Consider the following 7,587-nt stretch of genomic DNA (forward strand, 5'->3'; position numbering starts at 1 on the left):
GTCTGGCAATTCTCGTCTTTTGGTCTTATCCTGTCAAGATATGATCAAGTTCCCACTTTCCAGGTGAAAATAGGATAAAACCTACCTTCTAAACACACTGGTAACCTCAGATTGTCAAAAAAGTGCCAAGATCACCCTGTAGACATCCTACGAGTAGGATGTCTACTGCTGATTTTTTCAGACTAAAGTGTCCCTGATGCTTCATTATGCTCTCAACAAGTGCAAGTATGCTTCACAATTGCAAAAACATACAAAAATCACTCAATTTAAGCCTTTTCTGAAATTTTACGTTTTCTGACTCCGCCTTTTGGCTTTTGGTCAACAAAAATAGGGAAAAACACCCAAGTCAATATGTTACTAGGGTAAAACCTACCCTTTGAACCCACTGGTGCAGTCAAAATTTTCAAATTTGGTCTCCAGAACCCCCTTGAGACATCCTACGCGTAGGATGTCTATGTTTACAGAATTGAAGGTTTTCTTCACAGAACCCTTGCAAATGCTCTTTTATATGCACAACATCAGTCAATCATACAAAAATATCCACAAAAGCTTGTTTAATGCATTTTTACCCTCAAAAGCACACTTTTTCGTGATTTCAAATGCAATCAAGCTTTTTAGCAAATAATTCAGTGCTAAATAGCTCTAGATCAGAATCGGATCACTTACCTAAAGCTACTCCTACAAATCATATGGGGTTTTGCATCTATGAGTAGAAAAACGCTTCACTGCCACGCACGGACTAGTAAACGCTTTTATCACCTCACAAATCACTCGACCACCAACAACTACTCTAATCCACAGATCCTAACTAAACCTATCTAGTCGCAGACCCTTGGCAAGACACACGCTTCCTGGCTATCCACTTGATCGCGGAATATCCTCTTCCGGATCCACTTAAGAAAAACGCTTTCTTTAGCCGAAACTAAATCAAGCAACCATCACACGAGTGTTAGTAGGAAACCTACTTAGGTCCTTGTGTCCCCGGCAGCGGCGCCAATGTTGGAGGAGCGACTCACACACCCATGAAGTGCATGCAAACACTACCTATATCAACATAATGTTAATCGAGGACACAGATGACACGATAGGCACACAGAGGAAATCTCTTTAGCTTGTCAGGCTGAGACCATCCTACACATACAACACTCTGGAAGGCCAACTAAACCACAACCAAGAACCTCACTACTCTCAACTACACCACCTAGCCACATACACACATACGGAAGGTAACTCACCTAATCATGCCAGATTCGTACGAAACTTAAGGAACACCATCCCCTCACTAGGATACACTTGTCCCTCAGCTTCTACACTCAAAACCCTCACTCTAAACCCATCTGCTGAAAACGCGTAGGATGACAGAGCAAAATTTTGAAAGTGCCCGAAACTGAAATTTATGAGTACCTATGCATAGCTTATGTCGCCACGATTCTATAGACTACTAGCACACAGAAAACAGACATCGTTTGATACACTTACGGCCACAAATAGCTCGTAGATGCGTCGGCGTGTGTGCTTCGTCTCGCGTGGAATGCTTGGCGTTGTCGCGTAGCTCTCCTCGAGCCTACAGCAATGGTGCAGTCGGATCTCCAATGTGTTGAGCGAGCCGGGCGTAGCTAGAGGATAAAGCTCACGCTCACTCTCTTTCTCTCACACACACAGTAGACAGCAGCGCTAAAGTTTTGATTATGATAAAAAGTCTCCCCCTTTACAAAATGACCTAGGTACCTTATATACTAAGGCTACCTTGGGTTTAACCAAAAATGGAGTTGAAAGGGTCAAATGGCTTTGTATTTACAATCTAGAAGTGCCATTGCACCCCGGCTTCTGAAACTAGAATAACTACTCATTACAAATGACGTTTATAGCCATAATCCGCAACATTTCATAACTCGCGAAAGATAAGACTTTGGTACGAAACTTGAGTTATGTTGTGTAGTTGACCCAGCGGTCAACACCCTCACTTCTCCTTTCTCTCTCTCTCTCTCTCTCTCTCTCTCTCTCTCTCTCTCTCTCTCTCTCTCTCTCTCTCTCTCTCCGTCAAAAAGAGACTCTCTGAAAGAGTGCGCGCCTCTCTGAAGAGGAGCGCGCTCTTTCAGAGAGTCTCTTTTTGACGGAGAGAGAGAGAGAGAGAGAGAGAGAGAGAGAGAGAGAGCCTCTCTGAAGAGGCGCGCGCTCTTTCAGAGAGTCTCTTTTTGACTGAGAGAGAGAGAGAGAGAGAGAGAGAGAGAGAGAGAGAGAGAGAGAGAGAGGCGCGCGCTCTTTCAGAGAGTCTCTTTTTGACTGTGTGTGTGTGTGTGTGTGTGTGTGTGTGTGTGTGTGTGTGTGTGTGTGTGAGAGAGAGAGAGAGAGAGAGAGAGAGAGAGAGAGAGAGAGAGAGAGAGAGAGAGACTCTTAGTCGTGACTTGTAGGACCAAGAGGGGTTAAGCGCTCATCCATCAGCTGGAGTCTCATCATGGCCCTGAAGAGGGGGACAAAGCTTCCGGTACCTGCAGCAGCAAAAAGAAAAAGAACCCAGAGAAGGTGCAGAATCCTTTCTTTGAGAAGAGGCCAAAACAGTTTGGCATAGGAGGAGCATTGCCTCCAAAGAAGGACCTGCACATATTTGTCAAGTGGCCTAAGTATGTTCGCCTTCAAAGGCAAAGGAGGAGTTTACCAAGACTCTGGATAAGAACTTGGTATCTAGCCTCTTCAAGATGCTTATCAAGTACAGGCCAGAGGACAAAGCTGCCAAGAAAGAGCGCCTTTTGAAGAAGGCTCAGGCAGAAGCCGAGGGGAAGATGATTGAAAGCAAGAAGCCTATTATTGTGAAGTATGGAATTAACCATGTCATGTACTTGATCGAGCAGGGGAAAGCGCAACTCGTGGTTATTGCACATGATGTGGATCCCATGGAGCTGGTTATTTGGCTTCCAGCTCTATGCAGGAAGATGGGTATTCCTTATGCAATTGTGAAAGGCAAAGCCCGCCTCGGTCAGATTGTCCACTCAAAAACACTATGCCTCACATCAGTTAAAAACGAGGACAAATTGGAGTTCTGTAAAATTGTAGAAGCTATTAAGGTGAACTTCAATGACTGGTTTGATGACCTTCGGAGGCAATGGCGCGGTGGCATTATAGGGGTGAAGTCACAGGTCAAGACTAAGGCAAAGGATAAAGTTCTTGCGAAGGAGGTTGCCCAAAGGATGTCCTAAGGGCTGAGCTCGTTGGAGGCTGTAGTCTTCAAAATTATTCTTACTGAATGAGCCCTTTTTTATAAGAGTTGCAGCATATCTGCTAGCGTGTATTTAATACCTACAGAATCAATGCTCAACAATTTCTTTCTTTGCAAAAAGAAAAGAGAGAGAGAGAGGGGGGGGAGAGAGAGAGAGAGAGAGAGCTTTGTTGTGCCCGAAATCACCAGCAACCACCATCCATTATGCTGCCTATATGCCGCTCATTGCAGTAGCAGGTGTGGCCGTGAGGCGTAACAGTACTTCAAAGTTTCTGTGGAAATTTCACAATATGTACGTATGTACTGTGCTCATAATGAAGGCTGTAATCGCCCCTTCTATGGAGCATGAAAGACAGCAGCATAGAGCATGTGGAGCTGAAAGAGCTGAGCTTCTTCTGCTTCATGTGCAGCTCTAGACTGCTTCGTTATGGCCTTGTGGAAAGTGGCTGCCTCCACACTTGCAACTCTTGCTAAAGAATCAAAACTTGCAACTGCTAAAGTCAAGGCTCCAGCTGGAGATAAAGCACTGGGTGTGCGCTAGTATGGTGCTTTCATATCAAAAAACAAAAAGAGAGAGGGAGCAAGAGAAGTGGGATTTAGCAGTTGCGGCTCTCCGGAGGTGTCCTTTTTGCTGCCTCTACTCGTCCCCAACAGAAGTTCTGAACTCTTGCCTCACAAGAGCGCGTGCTCTCCCTCCCCTACCTCACTTAGTCCAACAACCACCACGATTCTTCACACTGGACGCTTAATTGGGTTGGGAAAAACCTACTCAAGCCGCAACACCAAAAACGATGGTGCGACAAGAGATTAGGTCTAGCTACATTACCCTGTTGAAGATCTCCTTGTGACAGAGTACAAGGTCGCATGATGCACATCAGTACAGATATGTTGATCCTACAACATGTACGATCTTCGCCTCCTCAGCCTCTTCCCTTCCAGCCTTCCCTCACCCATATACGATCCCCTCCTCCTCTCTCTCTCTCTCTCTCCTCCATCTCTCTCAATCTCTTTAAAAAAAAGTCCACACCGACGTTGGCTCTTTTAGAGATTTTTTTTTTAAAATTGAGAGAGAGCGAGGAGAGAGAAAGAGAGGGGGAGGGGTTGAAAAAAAAACCTAGGTTATATGTAATCCCACTTGCAAATTTTGAGATTTACCTCTAAATTTAAAATTTGAAAGTGAGAAAATCTACAAAATTTAGAGAAATTTAGCGTCATTTGGTGTTAAACCCTTCAAATTTAGTCAGCTTACCACTAAACTTCTCATAGATAGGTTTGCCAAGTTTTCAAAACAAATTTTTTTTCGAGCACTGGTCCCTGCTCGTACGTGAAAGAGTCCGCGTCTTTTTCAAAGAGATTTTTTGAAGGGTTTTGTTTATACTATATAGTTGTTGAAAATGACCACATTTGAACTTCAGGACCTTCTTGCCTTATCTATTGTGAGTTTCCTTGCCCAACTCCTTCAAAACCAAATTTGTCAATGATTAGGGACCCTGAGATTTACCTTTCCTAGCCAACACAGTTGTCTGAACGTGGCACAGTGTTGTTTGTTGTAGCACAACCAACCTCCCGGTTACCCCTTGAAGGGGGTTACCTTATGGTGTGCTAAGGACCGAGGCCTGGGTCACATCATTCTGCAAGAGGACAGATGCAATGCTAGACTGCCATCCATTTGAATTGCTATGAGGCATTGATGGACATACAACTCCCAAATAGTAGATAGAGTCAAACAAAAATGGAGGTCTAAGCCACATTAGGAAAAGCATTTCAAAGGACTACAATGAAAATCATACACCATAGCTCTCAGAAGTGTATTCAGCATAGGGGCATCTCACATTGGGTGACTAATCTGGGTCGAGTCATGACAGACAACTCAGCAGATTCGGAACTCCGAGCAGTCTAGGAGCTTTAAATTGTGCTTATATAAATATGGAAAATTTAAGAGAAGGTTTTTACACTAAATTTCTCTAAAGTTTGTAGGTTTATTCACCTTCTACTTTGAATTTTGAAGATAAATCTTTGTAGGTGGGAATTACACTAAACCTAGGTTTCTATCGATATGGGTAGGTGAAAGAGAACTAGCATGTGGACAAAGTTTTCATAAGAAAATTGTTCATAGCTTTATCCTCTTCTATCAAAGCACTCTTTATAATCCCCCACATTACCACCTCCCTTGACATGTTTGTCGCCACCACCTTTGGCAACACCACTAACTCCCCCCCGATAGAAGGCTACCTATGATGGTGTGCTCCAAACTCTAATATAAACCATGATGTGGATTTTCTCAAAAGAACAGCCTCATTGCAATAAAAGAAATATTTTCAAATTTCCAATGTTTTCTCTAGAGTAACTCAAAATGCATAGTATGTTATCGTACATCAACCCACAATAACTTGAGGTAGAGCAAGAGAGAGGAGGAGAATAAGTGAAGAGAAGCTCAAGCTCCCAGACTCTCCTTATTCATGAGATTTGTTCGAGTGGCAACAACCTTACTCTTTTAGTGTAAGTCTCGTGGTCCTACATGTAGGGAGGTAGGAATAGGAGATTTATATCCATTTGAATCATGGTGCCCCTATTCCCAACAAGGATCAATGGTGGTAGAAATGAGCTTCCAATATATGAGGGCAACTAGTTCCAAGAAGAGGAATATCAACATGCCATTGTATGGGTTCCAATTGTTCTAGCCCATCAAAGGAAACATTCTGCCAAACCCTTGTTCAAGGGGTTTTTTCTGTCAAATATTTGTCGTTGTTTTACCATTAAAATTAGGTGTAATCTTGTTTTAGTTTTTTTTTTGTGCTTGAAGTCACCTAAAAAATCATGTTTTGGTTTTTTTTTTTGTATAATGTACCTTGGCCAATCTTGCTCGTTTTAGGGATTGCTCGGAAAATCTCGCTCGAGCTTTGAGATTCCTCGGCATGGATTTGTGAGGGTCTTATGTATTGGTGAGTTGCCATACATTTGTCCAGTTGTAGATGTTTGGCATAAAGGGCAAGGATTGGGAGAGGCTTATATTGATGGCGGTGCCAAATATAAATAACCACACAATCCTATGTGGAGAAGTTGGGACTTATCATTTCAAGTGCCTCAAAGTTTAGAATACGGTTGGCCAATCATGCTAAATTCAAATGTCTGGGAATTATCAAAAACCTTGAAGTAGAGGCATTTGATGTCAAGACACTTGTCAATTGTCATGTCATGCCTGCAAACCTTGGAGCTTTTACTCTTATACTTGGGAGACCTTGGCTGAGAGCAGTGGGAGGTATCCAAGATTGGGAACATGGGACTATTACTATATATAACAAGAAAGGAAGTAAGAAGAATTTTAATATGACCAGCAAGTTGCCACTAGAAATTGATTGAGGATGAGGACGAAGAATATTCAACTTCAAGTGGAGAGCAATCAACTGACGAGGATAGTGCTACTAATTCTAGCTCTGACAGTGAAGTTGATGTCTCTTATTTGCTTCTTGAAGAGGAAAGGATGAGGATGCTTGTGTCTTTCAAGTGTCAGATGATGGAGGTATGTCATGTCGTTATGAGCACCTAGAAGAGCTTATGAAACGAAGAGTGGATCCTTTGGTCAAGGAAGACATGTTATAAAAGATGTTATGTTCGGATCTTTTTGAATGTGAAAGAAATGAGTTTTTAAGGATGTTAAAGAAGTTCTAGAATCTTTTTATCGACTCCTACCAAGAAATAAGGGTTTTTAAAGGAAAGGATGTGTAGAATGAACTCAAGGATGGGGCAATACCTATTAGGCAAAGCTTAGAAGGCTTGGACACGAACAAATGGCAGCTTTAAGAGAAGAGGTGAATAAGCTTTTGAAGGAGGTTTCATATGCCCTGTTGATAATGTAGAATGGGTAAGTCCTGTTGGGTGACCCCCAAGAAGGATTGAAGATGGAGAGTATGTGCTAGTTATAAGCCATAATCCACAAAGAAGGAGCCTTATCCCTTTCCTTTTATTAATGAAGTTCTAGACTCAGTTTTGCAGGGCATGAACGATATAGTGTGTGTGATGGTTTTTTTTGTTATTTCCAAATGTCTATTGCTTTAAGATCGGAAGAAGACTACTTTCATAACTCCATGGGGATGCTATTGTTATTGTGTCCTACCATTTGGGCTTACCAATGGACCTGGCGATACCAAAGAAGAGCTAATTGGGTGTTCACTCTATATTTGAGGAAGTTTGTCAAAGGTTCCATTGATGATTTCAGTGTGTATAGTACTCGACTAGATCGTTGTGTATGAAGCTTGAGATGGCATTTAGACAATATGATGATTGTGGAAGACATTGTAATTTATGATCCCAAAGGAGTTTTGATTAGGAAGCAAGGCCTAAAGCTTGATAAAAAAAGCAACAATGAGGTTGAA

At 42.3% G+C, this 7,587-nt stretch overlaps 1 pseudogene; it reads left to right on the top strand.

Annotated features, from left to right (window-relative positions):
- Positions 1-2,629: 2,629 nt before the first annotated feature.
- LOC147457756 (large ribosomal subunit protein eL8y pseudogene) lies at positions 2,630-3,194 on the top strand (annotated as a pseudogene).
- The last annotated feature ends 4,393 nt before the right edge of the window (positions 3,195-7,587 follow it).

The sequence above is a fragment of the Adiantum capillus-veneris genome, chromosome 5 (genome assembly GCF_014529385.1).
Source record: "Adiantum capillus-veneris isolate H3 chromosome 5, ASM1452938v2, whole genome shotgun sequence".
Taxonomy (NCBI): Eukaryota; Viridiplantae; Streptophyta; class Polypodiopsida; order Polypodiales; family Pteridaceae; genus Adiantum; species Adiantum capillus-veneris.